Source organism: Schistocerca serialis, chromosome 1, assembly GCF_023864345.2.
Source record: "Schistocerca serialis cubense isolate TAMUIC-IGC-003099 chromosome 1, iqSchSeri2.2, whole genome shotgun sequence".
Lineage (NCBI taxonomy): Eukaryota > Metazoa > Arthropoda > Insecta > Orthoptera > Acrididae > Schistocerca > Schistocerca serialis.
In genome coordinates, this window is record NC_064638.1 from 300,998,500 (window position 1) to 301,023,944 (window position 25,445).

Genomic DNA, 25,445 nt, shown 5'->3' on the forward strand with positions numbered 1-25,445 from the left:
TACTGTGACACAAAGCGCTACGTTTTTTCCAAACATGTAAATTATTACATCCAAGACTAGCAAGATGGACACTCTCACTCCAAGAGTTTCAGTTTGAAATTAAATACATAAGCGGACAGGATAATTTCATCGCCGATGGACTGTCTAGAATACCAGATGGAGATTTGTCAACCATCAACATCACGGACAATCCATCCGAATCTAAAGTTCTTATAATGACTGATAGAACAAATAGGAAACATTTTCTAGACATGTGTAAGAACATGGGAAACCTACAGAATGAAGATCCTCGTTGGCATTCAATAAAGGAAACTTTAGCAAAGCCTGGAAACGATGATCTGAAGAGACTGTACAAAGTTGAGGACGACGTCTTATTTCTCAAAGGGCATCTTAATTAAGATAATTGGAAGGTGTGTATTCCCGAGAAGAATGAGAATGACTTAATTTTGTACACGCACATCACTTGGGGACATTTTGGAGTATTAAAGTGTGCTCAGAAGATTCAAGCATACTGGTACTTCCCAAATATTCGCAGCTAAGTACACAGACAATTAAGGATATGTAAAATTTGTCAGCTAGCCAAATCAGGAAATTTTTATGTGAAAGATTTCCTACATCCTATTATACCCACTAAACCGCTGTCAATCATTTCGGTCGACGTCTGTGGCCTCTACCATCATCAAGGGGAGGATGCAAATATATTGTAGCTTTTCTTGATATGTTCACTAAGTATGGCAAACTTTATCCGTTAAAATCAGCTACTGGTGCATCCATAGCCAAGAAGATGGTCAAGGATAATATAGTCAAGGTAGGCAAACCAGAGGCTATTCTTTCTGACAATGGGTCAAAGGTCATTGAATTTCGTTGGAGGCAAACATTAACCAGTTGTGGTACAAAACAAATTCTAACATTAGTGTACAATCCTTCGGCGAATCCAGTGGAACGAATTTTTCGTGAATTGAATCGGTTCATGAGAACATATTGCCACAACCAGCAACCCAAATGGATCGATTATCTGGGCGATTTTCAGGAAATTGTAAACAATATGCCACATACTACGACAGAATACACCCCATACGAACTGATGTTTGGAAAACAGGAACAGAATGACTGGATTCGACCAATTAGCTGTTAACAAAATGGATCTAAAAAACAAAGTACAACAATCCTGGCTCAATATAATGGACAAGGCAAGGAGAAGGAAAATATATTTCGACAGTCGACTTGGAAAAATAAAAACATGTAAAGTGAAAGACCAAGTTTTAGTAAAAACTCATCCTAAGGCTTCACTTATACAGAGGAAGAACACAAAATGGCAATTATTGTATCAAGGACCATTTGTGATTACCAAAATACCCCATCCAGGAACTTATGTTTTGAAGGATGTTAAGAATGGAAAGGTGAAAGGAATGTATCCTCATCACTTGTTAAAGGAATTTCATGATAACTGAAGATTCTGAAGGTAGAAGATACTATTCTTATCAAATAATATTGATTAGACAATTTTCATTAAACCTATGAATCATACTTAGGATAGTTTCTTTCTTTTTGCAGTTCAGTAGTTAGTTTTTCTTTTCAGGCATAATGTACGGGAGATATGCAGACATTATGTATTTTTTTTCCACTGTAAAGATAAGTTTTCTTTTCAGTATGCAGAGAATTTAGCAATAGTATGAATGATTTCTTTTAAAATTTTTTATTTAGTTGATAGTAACTTCAATCAGATTTCACAATGCATAATGACCATGGGTTAGTGACTCAAATGAATCTGGTCTATGGCAAGATATTTTTTCTTTTGTCAATTCGACAATGTCGGTGTATGTTTGTATTTTTTTTTACTCGCTGAGCTGAAGTCACGCTGTTCGGAGGGGGTAACCCGTTCTCAGTTAAAAAAAGAAAACAAACCGCCTATTACTTTGTTTCAATCTTTTGTGATGGACATGGTCTTTATAATTGTACTATTGCTGTAACATACCTGTCTATGTAAATTATGTTATGTCAATTGTTGCTCGCGAAGTTACCAACTGAGCGAATGCCGATCAGTTACAAGCACATCAACAAGTGTCCCATCTGAAAGGTGACGAGCATAAGTTGAGACGGCATCACCAGTTGGATTAGTGTATAGTGCATTCTATGGTTGTTGATAGAAATGAGGAACATCTTACGACTTCCGAATATTTCGAATTCAGGACAGAGAATTAGAAAGTACTTTAGATTAGATTCTATTTCAGCTCAGCATAGATCAAACACCTTTTCCACGGAACTTACACTGACTCTTATTTTCATGTTAACCGTATGCGGAAAACCATAATACCCACGAAGATACGGTGAAATGGGAATATATTTCAATCAGTTACACGGAGATGACAGATAGAAGGGAATCGTAGATGGACGTAAACCAACGCGTCGACGGTTCACCTCAAGACACAGAAGATTAAAAGTATTGTGTTTCCTTTGTGAACAGTGTTTAAATTCATTCAAAAAGTATCCATATTGTAAATACTTTCTCCATTGTAATTCAGTTAATTTTCTTTGCAAATGAGAAATACGAGGATGGTAAATCTAGCCCAAGGTTTTCCTTTGTGGGGCTTGACTGAATGGCTAGATTACCCGTTTGAGACATCCCAAGGCGTGTGACAGAAGCTTTGAGTGATGATGAAAAAGGTTTCTTATGACATCTCATGCCATCCTCGACAAATGAATAAAAGCAAGCAAGTAAGCTATGCATGTAAGCTGCATCAGTAATTTTCAAGCATCACAGGCTTTGTCAGAAGTATATGCACCCAAATCTATAATTTCCATTTTGATAGTCGTTCACTGATACCAAAGTATCATAAGAAATATAGTGGACTCTAGTGGACATTAATACAGCGTTATAAACAATCACCGATATAGTGTTGTGTGAACGCTCGTGTTTGTTTTTGCCCAAAAAAGTTCGTTCACAAGGGGGACATATAAGATGTATCATGCAGCGTAACAGAGCCATTCTTGTGATGTAAAAATCGATGCCATTGCGAGTTTTGATTCACATTGTAAAATATATGTGTATATGGAAGGAAATCAGTTAATAGAACAATAAAATATTGTTCATTTCAAGAAGGTAAGTGTTATTCTACACCCAGCGTATACTTCTATTGTGATTTAATAATAAATACCAGTCTGAGGACAGTTCCGACGGGAGCGTTCGGTTCTAGTGAATTAGTTCGATGTTTTCTTCGGAAAAGAAGTCACTTCATGGATCATTCAAATCCACAATTGTACCTGGACATTTCTCAGAACTGAAGGCAATCTGATTGCTATGTAACAGAGCCCCGAAGAATATTTCTCCGTATATTTCTCCGTACTTTGGTTACCACTTTCAGCTCAACACGGTATCTGCAGCAACTGGAGCAAATTTCCACAACAGCGGAAGCGTGTGATCGCTATCAGTTTCGCACATCGCCCTGTGTACGCTCTATGTATTTACCCACAACAGTGAACATACAGTTACTGACACACATAGAAAGACAATACAAGGTGGTGTGGGAAACATTTCGGTATAAAGGTCCTGTAGAGCTAAACAGTAATTAGTCTAGTAGAAGTAGTAAACAAATTTTTTTTTTTCAAAAGAGCCTTTATACTCGGCACGCTCCCCAGCCGGCTTACATTTCCACACAGCGCCACATATCCGCAGTCCCGTCGATGTACTCCATATTCGCTAATGTTTCCGCGCATTTGTGGTAAACACTGCGTTCGGATGTCGCAGTGGTTAACGCATCACCTAGTAAGCAGGAGACCCCGGGTTCGAGTCCCGCTGCGGCACACATTTTCACTCTTCACTGCTGATTCCGCACGAAGTCCTAACACAGTTGATATCGTTAGTTCGCTCCCTTTCGTTTCATTTCTCCCCCTCCACCTTTAGTTTACATAATATTATTATCTAGGTCCCATACAAGGCATTCAGTCCTTAGAAAGGGACGATACTGACAGTAAATTGAAGAATGGATAACTCGAACAACTGCATAGGTTTTATTCTGACAAATATGACATTTACATTTGTTATACTGTGTGGGTCATGAGATGACTCCGAGGAGAATAAGGAAACCCGTCATACATAATCCAGCCGACGAAACAGTTTCAGGACGAAATTTCGATGAAAATAGTTTACGGCCAGTAGTGTGCAACTTTGTGCTTAGTCATACAGTAAATTCAAACACATGATAAATGGTGTAGTTGTAACGCTACTTCTCCTGCACCACGATAAATATTTTCAGGCCAGAATCACATCCTGAGACAGTGTAAAGAAACATGAATACTGCAGTCGTACAAATAACGGATTGGGGTATGCAGAACTATGTTACACAAAAAAATGTACTTCGGTTGTTGTACAACATTATTAATTCAATGTGAAGGGCCGGCCGATGTGGCCGAGCGGTTCTAGCCGCTTCAATCTGGAACCGCGCGACCGCAACGGTCGCAGGTTCGAATCCTGCCTCGGGCATGGATGTGTGTGATGTCCTTAGGTTAGTTAGGTTTAAGTAGTTCTATGTTCTAGGGGACTGATGACCTCAGATGTTAAGTCCCATAGTGCTCAGAGCCATTTGAACCAGTTTAAACAATGTGACGGGCTTATTTCAATAATGGTGCAAGTCCATTACCTCCACTTTTCTGCCTATAATGTTTCTACAACTAATGATCCAAACTAACAGAAAGAAAGGTTCATCTCTAGCAAGAAGCCATATGCTCGAATATTTCTGGTATCTCAACTGCAGATTTTCCAGCACCCATTTAACTTTAGGACTCTGTATCTCACAATGAACAAAAATGGACTTGTACCACTATTGAAATAAGCCTTTCTTGTAAGACTTGTTTCGTTACCTATCGGTTAGACTTCTAATGCTGGAAACATTCTCAGTGACTATAAAGACTTAAGTGCCTTTTCAAACTTAAATAAGCTCAGACAGCATTCATGACCATTCTCCATGAACACGTTAACAGTCTTGAGAAATTCATTCGTAAACTCATGGACTACTTTAAATTTACTCTTCAACATGACCTTTCTGTTCTCCAAGATCTCGTAATGGAGGATTTATGGATAATGTTGTTGTTGTTGTGGTCTTCAGTCCTGAGACTGGTTTGCTGCAGCTCTTCATGCTACTCTATCCTGTGCAAGCTTCTGCATCTTCCAGTAACTACTGCAACCAACATCCTTTTGAATCTGCTTCGTGTATTCATCTCCTGGTCTCCCTCTACGATTTTTACCCTCCACGCTGCCCTCCAATACTAAATTGGTGATCCCTTGATGCCTCAGAACATGTCCTACCAACCGATCTCTTCTTCTAGTCAAGTTGTGCCAAAATTTCTCTTCTCCCCAATCCTATTCAATACCTTCTCATTAGTTATGTGACCTACCCATCTAATCTTCAGCATTCTTATGTAGCACCACATTTCAAAAGCTTCTATTCTCTTCTTGTCTGAATTATTTATCGTCCATGTTTCACTTCCATACATGGCTACACTCCATACAAATACTTTCAGAAACGACTTCCTGGCACTTAAATCTATATTGGATGTTAACAAATTTCTCTTCTTCAGAAACGCTTTCCTTCCCATTGCCAGTCTATATTTTATATCCTCTCTACTTCGACCATCATCAGTTATTTTGCTCCCCAAATAGCAAAACTCATTTACTACTTTAAGTGTCTCATTTCCTAATCTCATTCCCTCAGCATCACCCGACTTAATTCGACTACATTCCATTATCCTCGTTTTGCTTTGTTGATGTTCATCTTATATTCTCCTTTCAAGACACTGTCCATTCCGTTAAACTGCTCTTGCAACTCCTTTGCTGTCTCTGACAGAATTACAATGTCATCGGAAAACCTCAAAGGTTTTATTTCTTCTCCATGGATTTTAATACGTACTCCGAATTTTTCTTTTGTTTCCTTCACTGCTTGCTCAATATACAGATTGAATAACATCGGAAATAGGCTACAACCCTGTCTTACTCCCTTCCCAACCACTGCCTCCCTTTCGTGTCCCTCGACTCTTATAACTGCCATCTGGTTTCTGTACAAATTGTAAATAGCCATTCGCTCCCTGTATTTTACCCCTGCCACCTTCAGAATTTGAAAGAGTATTCTAGTCAACATTGTCAAAAGCTTTCTCTAAGTCTACAAATGCTAGAAACGTAGGTTTGCCTTTCCTTAATCTAGCTTCTAAGATAAGTCGTAGGGTCAGTATTACCTCACGTGTTCCAACATTTCTACGGAATCCAAACTGATCTTCCCCGAGGTCGTCTTCTACTAGTTTTTCCATTCGTCTGTAAGGACTTCGCGTTAGTATTTTGCAGCCGTGACTTATTAAACTGATAGTTCGGTAATTTTCATATCTGTCAACACCTGCTATCTTTGGGATTGGAATTATTATATTCTTCTTGAAGCCTGAGGGTATTTCGCCTGTCTCATATATCTTGTTCACCAGATGGTAGAGTTTTGTTAGGACTGGCTCTCCCAAGGCTGTCAGTAGTTCTAATGGAATGTTGTCTACTCCCGGGGCCTTGTTTTGACTCAGGCCTTTCAGTGCTCTGTCAAACTCTTCACGCAGTGTCATATCTCCCATTTCATTTTCATCTACATCCTCTTCCATTTCCATAATATTGTCCTTAAGTACATCGCCCATGTATAGACCCTCTATATACTCCTTCCACCTTTCTGCTTTCCCTTCTTTGCTTAGAACTGGGTTTCCATCGGAGCTCTTGATATTCATATAAGTGGTTCTCTTTTCTCCAAAGGTCTCTTTAATCTTCCTGTAGGCAGTATCTATCTTACCCCTGGTGAGACAAGCCTCTACAGCCTTACATTTGTCCTCTAGCCATCCCTGCTTAGCCATTTTGCACTTCCTGTCGATCACATTTTTGAGACGTTTGTATTCCTTTTTGCCTGCTTCATTTACTGCATTTTTATATTTTATCCTTTCATCAATTAAGTTCAATATTTCTTCTGTTACCCAAGGATTTCTAGCAGCCCTCGTCTTTTAACCTACTTGATCCTCTGCTGCCTTCACTACTTCATCCCTCAAAGCTACCCATTCTTCTTCTACCGTATTTCTTTCCCCCATTCCTGTCAATTGTTCCCTTATGCTCTCCTTGAAACTCTATACAACCTCTACGTCTTTCAGTTTATCCAGGTCCCATCTCCTTAAATTCCCCCTTTTTGCAGTTTCTTCATTTTTAATCTACAATTCATAACCAATAGATTGTGGTCAGGGTCCACATCTGCCCCCGGAAATGTCTTACAATTTAAAACCTGGTTCCTAAATCTCTGTCTTACCATTATATTATCTATCTGAAACCTGTCAGTATCTCCAGGTTTCTTCCATGTATACAACCTTCTTTTACGATTCTTGAACCAAGTGTTAGCTATGATTAAGTTATGCTCTGTGCAAAATTCTACCAGGCGGCTTCCTCTTTCATTTCTTAGCCCCAATCCATATTCACCCACTATGTTTCCTTCTTTCCTTTTTCCTACTACCGAATTCCAGTCACCCATGACTATTAAATTTTCGTCTCCCTTCACTATCTGAATAATTTCTTTTATTTTATCATACATTTCTTCAATTTCTTCGTTATCTGCAGAGCTAGTTGGCATATAAACTTGTACTACTGTGGTAGGCGTGGGCTTCGTGTCTATCTTGGCCACAATAATGCATTCACTATGCTGTTTGTAGTAGCTTACTCGCACTCGTATTTTTTTATTCATTATTAAACCTACTCCCGCATTACCCCTATTTGATTTTGTATTTATAACCCTGTATTCGCCTGACCAAAAGTCTTGTTCCTCCTGCCACCGAACTTCACTATTTCCCACTATATATAACTTTAACCTATCCATTTCCCTTTTTAAATTTTCTAACCTACCTGTTCGATTAAGGGATCTCCGATCCGTAGAATGCCACTTTTCTTTCTCCTGATAACGACGTTCTCCTGAGTAGTCCCCGCCCGGAGATCCAAATGGGGGACTATTTTACCTCCGGAATATTTTACTCAAGAGGACGCCATAATCATTTAACCATACAGTAAAGCTTCATGCCCTAGGGAAAAATTACGGCTGTAGTTTCCCCTTGCTTTCAGTTGTTCGCAGTACCAGCACAGCAAGGCCGTTTTGGTTATGTTACAAGGCAAGATCAGTCAATCATGCAGACTGTTGCCCCTGCAACTACTGAAAAGGCTGCTGCCCCTCTTCAGGAACCACACGTTTGTCTGGCCTCTCAACAGATACCCCTCCGTTGTGGTTGCACGTACGGTACGGCTATCTGTATCGCTGAGGCACGCAAGCCTCCCCACCAACGGCAAGGTCCATGGTTAATGGGGGGTTATGGATAATATTGCCTTCAAAAGCTTCACTAATTTGGGAATATCACCTCTGTTTAGAAACCGAATAACACTACGCAAGTGGTAGCGTCTTCAGTATTGTGAAACGTTATAAATACGTGCTGAACGGAGAAAAAACTGATAGCGCAGAACAACAATGCAGATAAAGGCCTGACCAGTGATCAGATTACCCTAGCCCACTCGGTTAACTATTCGAATACTGACTGCAGCTTCTGTTACAGGTGTGCCACGTATATGTATTAAAAAAAAGAAAAAGAAAAAAGAAAAAAAACATGTATTCTCTACTGAATACTATATCTAAAATATTATACGCAGCCTTAATATCGCATAACTTTTTTCGATGTGGCAGGCGACACAGAGGCGGCGCAGTTAGAGAGATGACAGAACCTCAGATTCGCGGGCCAATCTCTTTCACGGAAAAAAAGCGAGTGCTACCCCAGGCAATCAGAGAGACAATTTCTGGACCGTTTGTAGCCCCGACTGCGCAAACATTTCGTGATTACTGCACCAAATTATATAAAACAGCGAGGAGAAAATATTTTTCCTGAGCGTCTTGTTTATTTGTTTTTCTTTATTGATATTTGCAGCATTCTGTTTCCTGCCGATGGCTGTTGTTTGCTGAGTGCTCGAGGGCACAGACTAATATTTCAGGTGTTTTTCACTCTAGAGGCAGTGGTTCCTAACGAATATGTACAAAGGAAGAGTACTTAGGATCTTCGAGAATTCGAGACTTCACATAACATCAATCAGTTTTATATTAATGGCACTTAATTCAGTTTACATATTACTAAATATATATCGAATAACTTGAGGCATCCTGCGAGCTTCAGCACAGTATAGCTAGATTTATTTACTGAAAAATGAAAATAGGATGTATACTCTTTCGTCACGCGGGATTAGCCGAGCAGTCTTGGGCGTTGCAGTCATGGACTGTGCGGCTGGTCCCGCCCGGAGGTTCGAGTTCTCCCTCGGGCACGAGTGTGTGTGTGTTTGTCCTTAGGATTATTTAGGTTAAGTAGTGTGTAAGCTTAGGGACTGACGACCTTAGCAGTTAAGTCCCATAAGATCTGACACACATTTGAAAATTTTTTGTATACTCTTTCGGACCAAACAAGGACGTCATAATATTTTTATTTTTTGTGTCTCTGCTTGCGGAAAGAAAACGATTAATACTATCGGTAAACCCCTTAATTATAAAATAGTCGCATACCTACAACTACATATGCGTTCCACAAGTATCTGAATGTCCTGGAAGGAACTCCACACCAATACATTTTCTGATCAAAATATCTGAACGCTTATATGTAATGTGAAATTGGGCACCGGATTTTACGAGAGGGGTACCCACCAATTCAAAACGAGGCGAAGAATATAATGTTGTCAGCAGCGCAACTGTAAGAGCAGAATGTGCCGGTTTGTTTTGTTTTGCTTTAGGGCGCAAAAAACAAATGGGGTCATACGCGCCCAAGTCAAAACTATAGAACACGAACATAGAGTAGAGTTAAACGACTATACGTCAGTCCCAATGGACAGAATAGGAGACAGCTAAAAACAGGCACGTGGAAAAAGGGCTAAAAAACACCATGCAGAAATGGAGGACCAAAACTAAAAATGAAATTGTCCTCGCCATATTGCTTCGGCGGATAAAAAGTGAAACGCAGTCGACAGTGAGCTCGTCATTCGCTAAAAAGGCTGATAAATCAGACGACAAACCTAAGCTTGAACGTAAATTGTTAAAAAAAGGGCATTCCAGCAGGAATTGGCGGACAGTTGAAATTTGGGCGCAATGTGTACAAAGTGGTGCGTTATCGCCACTTAGCAGGAGACGATGGCTAAAAAGGCAGTGCCCAATACACAGCCGAGTTAAAATAATCTCCTCCCGGCGGGAGGGCCGAGAGGAAGTCGTCCAAGGCGGTGAGAGAGGCTTAATGAACCGAAGCTTATTCCCGTGAAGGGAGGACAACTGGTGATGCCAAAGAGACACCACCTCCTGACAGACGGCAGAAGGGAATACAGGTACTCGCGTGCTGAGGTCAGGAGAGCTCAGTGAACGTGGATTGGTCTTTCGATATGACCTATCCATCACGGATATTTCACCCCTTCTAAAACTGACTAGGTAGACTGTTGGTAATATGACTGAGAAGTCGAAACTTGAAAGGACAGCAAAATCTAAAGCCAGACCAAGCAGACCTCAAGTAGTGACAGACAGGGAAAGTCAGCCCTCACGGAGGATGGCTGCAATCACATCGCATGAAATCAGCCGAAGAACTGCGCTGTGAGTAGCAAAGTGCTCCCAGGCAATCCAGCTGCCACAGTGACTGTGCGTATGAAGTTAGAAAGGACGGGGTACAATGGTTGAGCAGCTCCTAGTAAGCCACACAGCTCTGTAGTTAATGGTTAGCTGTGAGACGGTGTGAACAGCGATACAGTTGGACGGTGGATGACTGGAAACGATTGATTTGGAGTGACGAATCATGCGTTAACCTGCTGCAGTCCGATGGAAGGGTTTGGGTTTGGCGAACGCCTGGAGAACGCTACCGGCCTTCACATGTAGTGCCAAAAGTTAAGGACGAAGGAAGTGGTGTTTTACGCGGTTACTGTTTGGTCTCCTTATTGCGCTTAAGGGAACACTAAATGTAGAAGGATATGAATACATTTTACAGACTTGTGTACCGCATACAGCAGAACGACTGTTCGGAGACATGATATTAACACCTTGACAATACCATGAAGCAACGTCTGTCGGCATTGGTTTGTGGACACTAAAACTTCTGAAATGGTCTGTCCTGCCCAGAATTACGACCTGAATCCAAAGGTACACCACTGGGCTGCGTTAGAAAGCCTGCTTCGCTCCAGACCCCAGCGTCAGCATAACTACCTTCTCTCGTTTCAGTCTTGAACAATACCGGACTGTTATTCCTGCAGAGACATTCAGAAACCTCACTGGACGTGTCCCGTAGAGCGTTCAAACCGTCATAAAGGCAAAGGGTGGACGATCACCATATTAATGTTCACTAATGGGTGTGCGAATACATTTGATTTGATAGTGTATTAGCTACTTTCAGCACTCTTTCTTTTGCGTTTGGAACCAGAGATAGAGTGTAGTCTTTGTCTCAGAACGTGTCGTAAGCTTCGTTATTCTTATGAAATCTACACGGAACATACGATAAAAACAGTCGATTTATGGTACTATACTATGTGATCAAAAGTATCCTGGCACATGACTGAAAATGACTTACAAGTTCGTGGCGCCCTCCATCGGTCATGCCGGAATTCAATATGATGTTGGCCCACCCTTAATCTTGATGATAGCTTGCACTCTCGCAGGCATACGTTCAATCAGGTACTGGAAGGTTTCTTGGGGAATGGCAGCCCATTCTTCACGGAGGAGAGATATCGATGTCGGTCGGTGAGGCCTGGCACGAAGTAAGCGTTCCAAAACATCCTAAAGTTTTTCTATAGCATTCAGGTCAGGACTCTGTGCAGGCCAGTCCATTACAGATATGTTATTGTCGTGTAACCAAGCTGCCAGAGGCCGTGCATTACGAACAGGTGCTCGATCGTCTTGAAAGATGCAACCGCCATCCCCGAATTGCTCTTCAACAGTGGGTAGCAAGAAGGTGCTTAAAACGTCAATGTAGGCCTGTGCTGTGATAGTGCCACGTGAAACAACAAGGCGCGCAAGCCCCCCTCCATCAAAAGCACGAATAGCACCACCGCTTCCAAATTTTACTGTTGGCACCACACACGCTGGCAGAAGACGTTCACCAGGCACTCACCATACCCACACCCTCCTTACGCTCTTTACACCAAGCGAGGCGTCGTTTGGCATTTACCGGTGTGATGTGTGGCTTACGAGCAGCCACTCGACCATGAAATCCAAGTTTTCTCACCTTCCGCCTAACTGTCATAGTACTTGCAGTGGATCCTGATGCAGTTTGGAATTCCTGTGCGATGGTCTGGATACATGCGTGCCTATTATACATTACGACCCTGTTCAACTGTCGGTGTTCTCTTTCAGTCAACAGAGGAGGTCGGCCTATACACTTTTGTGCTGTACGTGTCCCTCCAGGTTTCCAATTCACTATCACATCGGACACTGTGGACCTAGGGATGTTTAGGAGTGTGGAAATCTCGCGTACATACATATGACACAAGTGACACCCAATCATCTGACCATGTTCGAAGTAACTGAGTTCTACGGACATCTCACGGTGTCTAATATCTATTGAGGTCGCTGTCCGTTCCCGGTAGCTGAATGGTGAGCGCGACAGAATGTCAATCCTAAGGGCCCGGCTTCGTTCCGAAGATTTTCTCCGATCAAGGACTGGGTGCTGTGTTGTCCTAATCATCATTATTTCATCCTCATCGACGCGCAAGTCGCCGAAGTGGCGTCGAATCGAAAGACTTGCACCCGGCGAACGGTCTTCCCGGAGGGAGGCCCTAGTCACGCGACACTTACATTTTACTGAGGTCGCTGATATGGAGTACCTGCCAGTAAGTGGCAGCTCAATGCAGCTAATATGAAAAACCTATGTTTTTGGGGGTGTCAGGATACTTTTGAAACATAGTGTATTTTACATGAAAAGTGGATCCTTAAATTTATGCAATGGAATTTCCCAAGAACGACGTTGTTTTTTGCTAGAACCACTCAAGTTCTCTTGGCACGTAAACAGTGTCACTGTTTCACGATCTACACTGACAAGCAGTTGCATCAGAGAGGCATACTTTTTTATCTGTCGTTCGTATCCTGCGGCCGGCTCTCCTGTGGTAGCTTCTCTCTCTGTTTTCCCCTACCATTTGTAGCCCTAGAACCATAGAAGTTATTTCCTGGTGTTCTGTCAACCTGACCCTTCTTCTTGTGAATCGTTTCCACTTATGCCTTCCGTTGTAACTTGAATTAATACTTAATGAACATAACGATTTCCTGCTCTGTGCATCAGTGCTTAACTTTAAATCTGCAGTGAAGTGTAATCAACAGGGTTTTATAGCGACCATTGTTTCATTCAGTAGTTTCATGAACTCCCTATTTTTATCGTCTTCTGAGTTACAGCACTGATGTTTCACTCATGCTTGGACCACACCAGTTTAATAAATTAAAGTAATTAAGTCACCCATTGTTCAACAACCTGTAATTAAATTCAGATGATTCTATGAGGAGCGATCTGATTTTCTCTAAGATCGCCCAGTACAGATCTTTCTGAAACCGAAAGGGTATGTCAGTGGATTGGTTATAACCCCAGAACTGCTCCCCACAGGAAAACATACGCTCTCGCTATGGTCCCGTCGTAGGATCTACCGGGATGGGTCGCCTGGTCAGAGCCACTGAACACAGTGCTCACCTTAGTGTCGTGGGTGATCATTGGTGGTAAAGCGCATACCTCGAAACCGAGAAAGTGTGATATCGAATCCTGATGGACAACAGAAATTTTCAGTCTTTCCCTCAACAACGCACTTAGTTATTTATGTAGTTTAAAGGAAGACTAAAATTTTGTGTGGGATTCGAAGTCACACTCTCTCAGTTTCCTCAGTGTCCTGCGTTCGGCAGAAAAGAACTAACAGTCAATTTTGAACACACTTTATGATAATTAAAAAGCGCATTCTTGGCAAGCAGTAATTTTCGAACGCAAGAACAACAAGAGAACCCCACAATTCTTGTGGTGGCAAAACCAGATAGTAAAACAAGACAGTGAAAGAAAGTAACGACCAAAATATACCCTATAAATTACAAGCTACAACGTGCTACTGAACAACGTGCTACTGAATGCTAAAGCGAGTTATACTATGCTAGAGCCGGCGTAAGTACTGGAGGGAGCTGTCCCTAGGGATAGGGAAAAACTCTGTCGCTCTGACTGTCTGGGCGTGCTTATAAGGCCGAGTTAGCGGAGTGCTACATGAGTCACATAAGTTCCAATTGGTGGAACACTGTGACATGTTTGTTGTCTGGCGAAGTAATTCCGCGTTTATTCGGAAAGCTTGTCATTATTTATATCCACTGGCAAGGTTTCGCTCTGAGCTCTTGCAGGGAGGTCGGCAGCCCATCTTGGTCGTCTGTTGTGCGGGCCCTTTAACTGATAAGGGGCCGCTACGACAGTTTCCAAGCACGCTAAGGGATAAGATGGCATATTCTAAGGGTCAGGAAGTGCATTTAATATTTGTGAATTTAGAAAAAAGCTTGTGATTCTGAACCCATCACTGCACTACGTGAAACGATGGAGCGTATAGGTTGTGTGACTAGGGACTCCCGTCGGGTAGACAGTTCGCCAGATGCAAGTCTTTCGAATTGACGCCACTTCGGAGACTTTTGCGCCGATGGGGATGAAATGATTATGATTAGGCCAACAAAACATTCACTCCCTACTAGGGCCTCCCGTCGGGTAGACCGTTCGCCTGGTGCAAGTCTTCCGAATTGGCGCCACTTCGGCGACTTTTGCGCCGATGGGGATGAAATAATGATGATTAGGCCAATAAAACATTCAGTCCCTGAGCGGAGAAAATCTCCGACCCAGTCGGGAAAGCAGTTTCCACACTTAGCATCGATTATTTATTCCTTGGGAAGCTGTGATGTGGATGTGGAAAGCAGGTTCCAGCAGGAAAGAGGATCAATTAAAATGGTAAATGGAGTTCTGTGGAGCCGGGCAATATCAAAATAAATAAAAATGATTCTGCAAACCGAATTGGAAAGTATACGAACGTAAGCTGCAGAATGATGGAGCCCCGGGGAGCGGCAGAGAAGCACAGTACAGGTGGTAGAGATGGATGGAATAAGGAGTGCAGCTAGGATATCCAAAAGAGAAATGAAAAAATTAAGGAGATAATGGGTATGGAACAACCATTCACAGAAATAACTGAGAGACACCCACTTCAGTTGTCCTAATATCTATTTAAACCACGACGGGTTTCGACATTTTAAAATCACATCTTCTGGTATATGAAAAGTATTCGGTGGTGTGCAACAGCACGTTACCAACGCCAACCACTACTGTGTGGAGGGCCGCACTGGATGCCTGGAAGTGTGATGTGATATAAGTACCAAGGGCGCCTGCATCACACTGTGCTTCCATACCCCTGGCGAGGCCCTCCACACAGTAGTGATTGGCGTTCCTAATGTGCTGCTGCACACCAGCGAATACTTTTCATACACCAGAAGATGTGATTTTAAAATCTCGAAACCGGTCGTGGTTTAAATAGGTACTGGAACAAGTGAAACGGATCTGCCTAAATTAGTCATAATTCTTCTCAGTTACAGATGTTCCAAATTCAGTGCAAAGAATTGAAACTAAAGCTCTTCGATGGTATGGCCATACAAGGTGAATGCACCCAGGACGATGGTCAGAAGCAGTCCTAGAATGGTCGCGACCAGGAATGAGGAAGTGTGGATGGACGACATTAACGTAGAGGGTGGGAGTTATTATAATGGTAGGAAAAGAGGGCTGAAAGAGGAAAACTGTGATGTCTGTGATAGCTGGCGAATGGGAGTACAGGGCAACGGCTGCAGAGTGGAAAAAGCCTTAAAAGTAAGTAAGTCTTTGAACTAACCGTCATCTCTCAACGATGTGTGCAGTCGCCACACAACCCGACCTACAAGAACCAAATTGCACCTTGCCCCTGTTTCAAATACACATGTTATGCTATCCTCACTGACCTCATTGAATCCTCAGCAGTTGTGGCACTGGTCATCCCAAAGAAGAGAAACCACCACAGCTGAGCCTGGAGCAACTACCACACAGATATTGACCAGTAGGTACAGATTATCGTAGAAAAACTGCTCAAATGTTAAAAAACCTGTAAAAGTTGGGAAATTAGAAGCTGAAAATTACAAAAGGCAGCTTTCAAACTCCAGCTACCTTTCTATGAATCGTAGATGATATTGCATGGCGCCAAAGAGAACGGCTATTGACAATTTACATTGTCATGTCGTTGCCGGAGGATATACAAGAGAGCTACTTTTTTATCCAGAGCAGCCTGAATCTCCCAGGGAGCGATGCTGATAAACACTGAATTACGATTTTATACTACTCGTCACGGCTGCAAAATACTAACTCGAATTCTTTACAGACGAATGGAAAAACTAGTAGAAGTCGACCTTGGGGAAGATCAGTTTGGATTCCGTAGAAATATTGGAACACGTCAGACAATACTGACCCTACGACGTATCTTAGAAGCTAGATTAAGGAAAGGCAAAACTACGATTCTAGCATTTGTAGACTTAGAGAAAGCTTTCGACAATGTTGACTTGAATACTCTCTTTCAAATTCTGATGGTGGCAGGGGTAAAAAATAGGGAGCCAAAGGCTACTTACAATTTGTATACAAATCAAATGGCAGTTATAAGAGTTAAGGGGCACGAAAGGGAAGCAGTGGTTGGGAAGGGAGTGAGACAGGGTTGTAGCCTCTCCCCGATGTTATTCAATCTGTATATTGAGCAAGCAGTAAAGGAAACAAAAGAAAAATTCGGAGTAGGTATTAAAATCCATGGAGAAGGAATAAAAACTTTGAGGTTCGCCGATGACATTGTAATTCTGTCAGAGGCAGCAAAGGACTTGGAAGAGCAGTTGAACGGAATGGATAGTGTCTTGAAAGGAGGATATAAGATGAACATCAACAAAAGCAAACCGAGGATAATGGAATGTAGTCGAATTAAGTCGGGTGATGCTGAGGGAATTAGATTAGAAAATGAGACACTTAAAGTAGTAAAGGAGTTTTGCTATTTGGGGAGCAAAATAACTGATGATGGTCGAAGTAGAGAGGATATAAAATATAGACTGGCAATGGGAAGGAAAGCGTTTCTGAAGAAGAGAAATTTGTTAACATCATATATAGATTTAAGTGCCAGGAAGTCGTTTCTGAAAGTGTTTGTATGGAGTGTAGCCATGTATGGAAGTGAAACGTGGTCGATAAATAGTACAGACAAGAAGAGAATAGAAACTTTCGAAATGTGGTGCTACAGAAGAATGCTGAAGATTAGATGTGTAGATTACATAACTAATGAGGAGGTGTTGGATAGGATTGGGGAGAAGTTTGTGGCACAACTCGACTGGGAGAAGGGATCGGTTGGTAGGACATATTCTGAGGCATCAAGGGATCACCAATTTAGTATTGGAGGGCAGCGTGGAGGGTAAAAATCGTAGAGGGAGACCAAGAGATGAATACACGAAGCAGATTCAGAAGGATGTAGGTTGCAGTAGGTACTGGGAGATGAAGAAGCTTGCACAGGATAGAGTAGCATGGAGAGCTGCATCAAACCAGTCTCAGGACTGAAGACCACAACAACAACAACAACAACAACTACTACTACTACTACTACTACTACTCGTCACCGCAAAACTAATTTCTCAATAGACGAAGATAAAGGGTTTGCACTTATTTTCCCTCTATTGGCCAGAATGTGTTGATACCATCTAGGGACTGTGAAGATCACGAGGAACGATTTATTTAATCCTAATGCTCTATCATACCAATCTTAGATGTCAACAGCGATATGGCGGTGTGCAGTATCATCTTCAAAGACGCCTACCAGTGTTAAAAGTCCATAGAAGGACTAATAATATATAATTTCCTTTGACGATGTCCTTCAGCTATCTTCTGCTAGTCTTTTCGTCCAGACATACTTCCAACACTCAGAGTTTCAGTCTAATGTCCTGAGTATTCTAATATTTTTCTGCACTTAAAATTTTCAGTCTTTTTTCACAGGTTCGTGCCAAAGGGTTGTTCACACCAGTGCCGTTCTACTTCCGCTGTCTTTCTCGCTTCTACCATTCTATGTAATTTTCTATTCTAGGCATGAGATTTCTTCGCTATCACTACTAATGTGTCTTCCTAGATTTTGATGTTAAACGATCGGCGTTTTCTTTGCTACTACACGCTATCGCCTTTAAACAGTGAGAGCAGTTTACACTTAGTTTCAAACATTAACGATTTTTTTCTCGTTGACAATTGCCTTATTATTATTATTATTATTCTTTGAGTCATCAGTCAGGTTTGATGCGGCCTGCCACGAATTCCTCTCCTATGCCAACCCCTTCATCTCAGAGTAACACTTGCAACCTACGTCCTCAATTATTTTCTGGATTTATTCAAATCTCCACTACACTTTTTGCCCTCTACAGCTCCGTCTAGTACCTTTGAAGTCGTTCCCTGATGTATTAAAAGATATCAGCCTGTCTCTTCTCCTTTTCAGTGTTTTCCATTCGTCTCTGATTCTACGCAGAACCTCCTCATTTCTTACATCATTAGGTCACCTAATTTTCAACATTCGTCTGTAGCACCACATCTCAAATGCTTCGATTCTTTTCTGTTCCGGTTTTCCCAAAGTCCATGTTTCACTACCATAGAGTAATGTGCTCCAAACGTAGATTCTCGGCCGGCCGGTGAGGCCGAGCGGTTCTAAGCGCTTCAGTCTGGAATCGCGCGACCGCTATGGTCGCAGGTTCGAATCCTGCCTCGGGAATGGATGTGTGTGATGTCCTTAGGTTAGTTAGGTTTAAGTAGTTCTAAGTTCTAGGGGACTGATGACCGCAGATGTTAAGTCCGATAGTGCTCAGAGCCATTTTAGAATATTCTCCGAAATATCTTCCTCAAATTAAAGCCTATGTTTCATGCTAGTAAATCTCTCTTGACCAGGAAAGCCCTTTTGCCATTAATAGTCTACTTTTGACGCCCTCCTTGATCCTTGGTTATTTTGCTGCCTAGGAAGTAGAATTCCTAAAGTTCATCTACTTCGTGACCTTCAATGGTGATGTTAAGTTGCTTGCTGTTATCATTTCTGCTACTTCTGATTACCTTCGTCTTTCTTCGATGTAATCTCAATCCGTGTTCTGTATATTGTTGATTTCACTCAGCTGATCATGTAATTCTTCTTCACTTTCATTCAAGATAGCAATGTCATCAGCGAATCGTTTCATTGATATCCTTTGACCTTGAATTTTAATTCCACCCCGGAACCTTCCTTTTATTTCCATCATTCCTTCTTTGACGTACAGATTGAACAGTAGAGGCGAAAGACTACATCCCTGATTTCAATCTTTTTTAACTCGAGCACTTCGTTGTCGGTAGTCCACTTTTATTACATATTACCTCTTGGCTCTTGTATATATTGCATGTAACACGTCTCTCCCTATATAGTACCCCAATTTTTTCAAGATTTCGAACATCTTGCGCCAGTTTACATTGTCGAGCGCTTTGAACAAATCCTATGAACGTGCCTTGATTTTTATTTAGTCTTGCTTCCATTATCAACCAAAAGGTCAGAATCGCCTCTCTAGTGCCTTTACCTTTCCTAAACTCAAACTGATCGCCATCTAACACATCCTCAATGGTCTTTTCGATCGTTATGTATTTTATTCTTGTCAGCAACTTGGATCAATGCGCTGTTAAGCTACTAGTGCGATAATTCTTCGCATCAGTGAAGCCCTTTTACTGTATTCACTTGGTTTAGATAATATAATCTAATAATTAATGCTTGACAACAGCGTACCTGCTAACGATAATTTGGAGGTACTGTATGCTCCAGACATAAATGAACGTCAGAAGTCGATTCAAGGCAGTAGCAATCATAGTAGAGGCAACAATAATCTATAATGTTCCCTTCTCTGCAATAGTTAGTAGAGATTGTCTTGCGTTATTGAGTTGCCTGTCTGAGATTTGCGACTAACCAACGTGGGCAGAGACGTCTTTTCTTCGTTGGGAGTCTTTAAGGGTCCGGTACAATATGAGAACAATCAGTAAAGTCGGATATAAGAGAAAAATGTGTTTTCCTAACATGTCTTCACAGTACAATAGTTTTTCCCACATATTAAAGTTTACAGATCTGGAGGCCCTTATTATGATGCGGAAATTAATGACTAAAGTACTGACAGCACAAGAGAACAGTTGGAAAGAAGAAAACAAATGACTATGTCAGGGCCTTTGTAGAAATGTCAGAATATAAGTTACGAAACAAGGTTTGTGGACAATTTTGCACAAATTTGAATCTCGAAATTTTCTTGGTGTACTAAATATTCAACGACGTTTCAGGAGTGCAATGTGGGTAACCGATATTAGTGTACGACGGTTTCAAATGGTTCAAATGGCTCTGAGCACTATGGGACTTAACATCTGCGGTCATCAGTCCCCTAGAATTTAGAACTACTTAAACCTAACTAACCTAAGGACATCACACACATCCATGCCCGAGGCAGGATTCGAACCTGCGACCGTAGCGGTCGCGCGGTTCCAGACTGTAGCGCCTAGAACCGCTCGGTCACAGCGGGACGACGGTTTACCTGAACGGGTCGGCGGATGGCCATACGGAGGACCGTGCTTGATAGTAAACGACGAACGACTACACTCCTAAAACATTTCATTTGTTCATTTTATTTTGCTCAATCCTTATCATTCTTATACGTAATTAGTCAGGGAGTCTGACAACATGTTGACATGTCGCAACTGCACCAATGTGGTGTGACTGAAATGCGGTTATTGTGAATTCAGTGATTTAGTTCTGGCAGCATTGAGGATGACTCTACGTGGAGTCTCATTTTGAACCCAGGGAGAAATTCATCATCTAGACGGGGCTGTTTTGTTGGCCTGCTCCCCTTACGATATTTGTGACCGAGACGCACTGTGATAGCGCGTCCACAGCTGTCCAGGTTATCCTCCGAATACAAATCCATCTGCTCGGGGAAACTCAATCTCTCGAAGAAGTATTGCTAGGAAAAAACCAAACGCCTCTTATCGTCAATATCGGCGAGGAGGTGTTCTGTGAAGCAAGAAAAGAGATCACTAATATGGGGTCTCTGTGAGGTGACATTTTTTCAACGCATCTCGATTACTGATCAGGGAATGATGGCATAAAAATAACTGCTGCTTATTTTGAAGCTGTGTACTTGTATTACCAATGTGAGAGTGGTGACAATGCTGGACCATTCAGACGTGGCGTCTTATTTTCAAAGGAGAATGCAAAGCCTTTTAAACTTACAATGAATAGTGAACTAAAGATGTTGAACTGCACAATGGAAAACTTATTCCACAGTGCAGTGAGAGCACGTAAGGTCGAGATGTTTTGACACACGCGATCTGGAACTTGAATCTCGAGTGAGCCATCCACACGTGCCTCAGAATTCCAATCCGCCAATGCCTCTGCCCTACTACCATCTTCACGTAAGTCTCCTTACTCAAGTTTGCTGAAATAATGGTAGTGGGATAAGAATGTGACGTAGCGCGGCTTGGCAAAAGAGTGAGTCTAACTTCGTGTAGTCTAGTATGTGCTGATATGAATCTTCCTGATGGATGACATCCGTGTGTTTAGACAGAACGCTATCTTAACTGATAATGTGTACGTTCTGTTCGATATACTCGGTAGCTCTAGATCACGATGACGTATTACTCGAAAGGAAACAGAGGTAGAGCTAAAGATGTGTGTCTTACATAAAAAGCAACGTTTAGGCAGAGTAATAGAACGTTACTGACCATTGCTGATGGCCTAAAAGATATCATAGGTGTGATAAATAGCGTGTCCAGCTTGTTCTTATTTAATTTTTCAGACTTGCGTTTAAGGCTTACGAGGAATAAAAATATCGATACGTAGCAAAAAGTTTCTCACAGTTTATATGAACCTGTTGTCAAGATTCCATCGTGTACACTATTTTGAAAGTAGTGCCTCATAATGAACACCTTGTACGTAATGAGTATTAAAAGAAATAAAATTGTGCTAATAACTGATAAACCAAGCGTAGATGATGTTTTGTAACCATATTGCGTGCTGTTTAAAGTGGACGGAATACGTATCTGCACATACAGCATGAAGAAAAATTCGCGCAGTCTTGCTTCGCAGCGAAATTCCTCACATAGTAGCAATACAAAAATGACTGTCTCAAAATGTCGTCCTACGCACATTTCAGACAGAAAATTGACATTAAGGACTGGCAATCTGGCAACACACTAACCGCGTGTATGGTAAGTGCGTCTTCAGCAAGTAGTCGTAGTGTTGTGCAGTTGGTGCAGGAGGTAGCGTTTTGGGTTATCATGCAGAACGTCGAGGGTTCATTCTGCGTGGAGGCGCGTTTGTTCCTATTGTTTAAATATAGACTGCGTGGTACGATATCTGGCTTCTTATTCGTGATACAGCGATTGCACTGGGTCTTCTATAAACATTCGCACTCTCGTACTACGAGCACAGAAAAATAACTACAATCATTCGCATTGGTCAGCCTGTTAAGATGTCGTGGACGCGAATTGTTTCGCACCATTGCATGTACTAGATTCCAAACCTGTGTACCCTCCTCCAAAGGTCCCACCTATTATTCTTGCCACGTTCACGTCCATTACATATAGTTAGGGCCTTACGACACCAGTATGGAAGGCAATGTGCTTTGCAAGTAATTTACGAAGTCGGTCACCATTTGTGTATATTATCACAATGGAATCACTAACGATGCCTTTAAGTTGAGCCTGATAATCTCATGCTTTTTAACAAACATCTGTGTGTATTACTGTTATTATTATTATTATTATTATTATTATTATTATTACCGATGGAAGCGTGGAAACGTCACGTACCACGTATATTACATTTAGCACGCTATCCAAAATGCTATCCTACTGCATAGCATGTGTTGACAGAGGAAAATACTGTAAATGTGATTACAGTGTTGGCAAATTATCAATCAATGTAGTACATCTACATCGAAAACACGTAAAGGACGAAATTTCGTGACAGACATTTTTGTATTGCTAATATGGAGAAATCGCGCTGTATCTGAATTTTTCTTCACCGTGTAGAATGAAGAACGGGCTTTAATATAATAAACAGGTTTAGAATTCCGACAACAGCAGGGAATGGTATAAATATCAAATTTATGTGTATACTTCTGGCAGCAACACTGTAAAATGAGGTGAAATGAAGCTCAAAGTTCCGATGGGCAGATATAAATGACATTTTTTTCCAGGTGAGTAATAGGGAAGACTCCATTGTATGGATCTGTCACTCAAGCGATTAGATTTCACAACTAGAGGAAGAGCATTGATGTTCGCTACGCGCTTCTGTTGCCTTCTAACTTCTTTAGCACGTGCCAACCCTTAGTTCACAGTTTTATCTGAGATAAACGGAGTCTATCATTACAGTGAGTAATAATTGTTGCTTATACCTCCCAGAAGCACGTTTTTTTCAGACATATTTTGACTTCCTTTGTGTTCTAAATGTTCACCTTTCTGAAGAGACATTTAATTTTACGACCATCCATTAGCCAGCACGTCCGCACCCGGTAAAACTGCGAAGCTAATCAGGCCAGCTTAGCTCGTTTACACGTGTCAGCCATAAGCGTACATCAAGTGTAACTCGTGTCCTTATCTCCTCCAAGCCACTTATTCGCTCGAGCGACCTGTTAGTCAGGCTTTTGTGCAATGCGGGACGATAACCCGAACATCTCTTCCAGTTCCAAACTGAGCACTGAGTGTCTAATTGCGCACTGTCCTCCTCATTTCATTTGTTTTCTCATTTCTTTCTGTGTCATGTTTTTTCCTCAAGTTTTTTATGTTGCACTGTGGTTTTAGTAGCATAGATACGGCAGAACCATTCGAAGTTATCTGTGTAGCGTTCTAGACGCTGCAGTAGTGGTAGCTAAGAATGTGATCTCTTCTAACGACATCGATGTCGACAGAGTGTTAAATGTTGCCCCGTTCTTTGTTAAACTGTCGGGATTACCTGTTTCTTCTAAGTAAAGCTCTCTCTCGTCTCCTCTTGCTTCGCTTAGTGACATTTGAGCTTATTCCATTTCTTTCACATCTACTTCACTTTCGGTATACATGCAAGTTAAACCTGTGCTGCCGCTTTACGGATCAGGATGAAATGGAACTGAAGTTTTGAATATTGTCATGAATAATGAAAGCGAGTCCATAGTATTCACATAACGCACCTGGGTTTTCCACGGTCGTTAATACTGACAGGGACTGCGATTGTTGTGTGCGGATGCGCGTCGAGTTGGTGACACTTCGCTCTCAGCTCCAGATTGTGATGGCTTCGGTTACACAGCTTGAGGCTCCAGTGGATGGGCACACTGTTGTGGGCCGGCCGAGAGGATCCAATAGACGCACAGCACGTCCGAGTCCTCCGATCAGTCCTCACCGGTGGCCAGCCCAGTTACTACTTGCACTGAGGTTGACTCGTCACCTGTGGTCGAGTGGGAGGTCACCCTGGGGTGTAGCAGGCGGCGAGACTTCCCAGGCAGCCGCACCTAAGCTCTCTCCAGTCTGTCTGACAAAGAGGGTCCAGGTGCTGTCTGTGGCTGACACTGTCGCTGAACCAGATGTCTCAGCCTGCAAGAACTGGACAATCACAGAGGATGGGATTATTCATAGTTGGAGCTCCAACGTTAGGCGCGTTATGGGCCCCTTAGGGACATGGCTGCCAAGAAGCGGAAGAAAGCCAATGTGCGCTCCGTGTGCATACCGGGTAGAGTCATTCCAGACGTGGAACGGGTCCTCCCGGACGCCATGTAGAGGACTGGGTGCAGCCGTATGCAGGTGGCGGCTCACGTTGGTACCAATGATGTGTGTCACTTTGGATCAGATGTGATTCTCTCTGGTTACGAGCTTGCAAGATGAAAGCAGAGCTGATCATTTGCAGCACAATCGACAGGACCGATTGCAGACCTCTGGCATAGAGCCGAGAGGAGGGTCTGAATAAGAGGCTCAGACGGTTCTACGACCGTGTAGGTTGCAGATTCCTCAACTTCCGCCAAAGGATGGTTGGGTTTCGGGTTCCGCCGAATAGGTCAGGTGTCCACTATACGCAGGATGCCGCTACACGTGTAGCAGGGGCTGTGTGGCGTGGACTGGGTGGTTTTCTTGGTTAAAGTGTCTCGGGAAAACACAAGAAGGGCTTCAGTCATAATGGGTGCAGGCCAAACACAGAAAGACAGTAGATACAGGAACCATAGGCATAACAGTTGTAAATTGTCGTACCTGCATTGCGAAAGTACCAGAGCTCCAAGTGGTAATACAAAGCACTGATCTCAAATCGTTATAGATACTGAAAGCTGGCTGAAGCCGGAGATAAGCTCAGCCGAAATTTTTGCGAAAAAACTGACGGTGTTCCG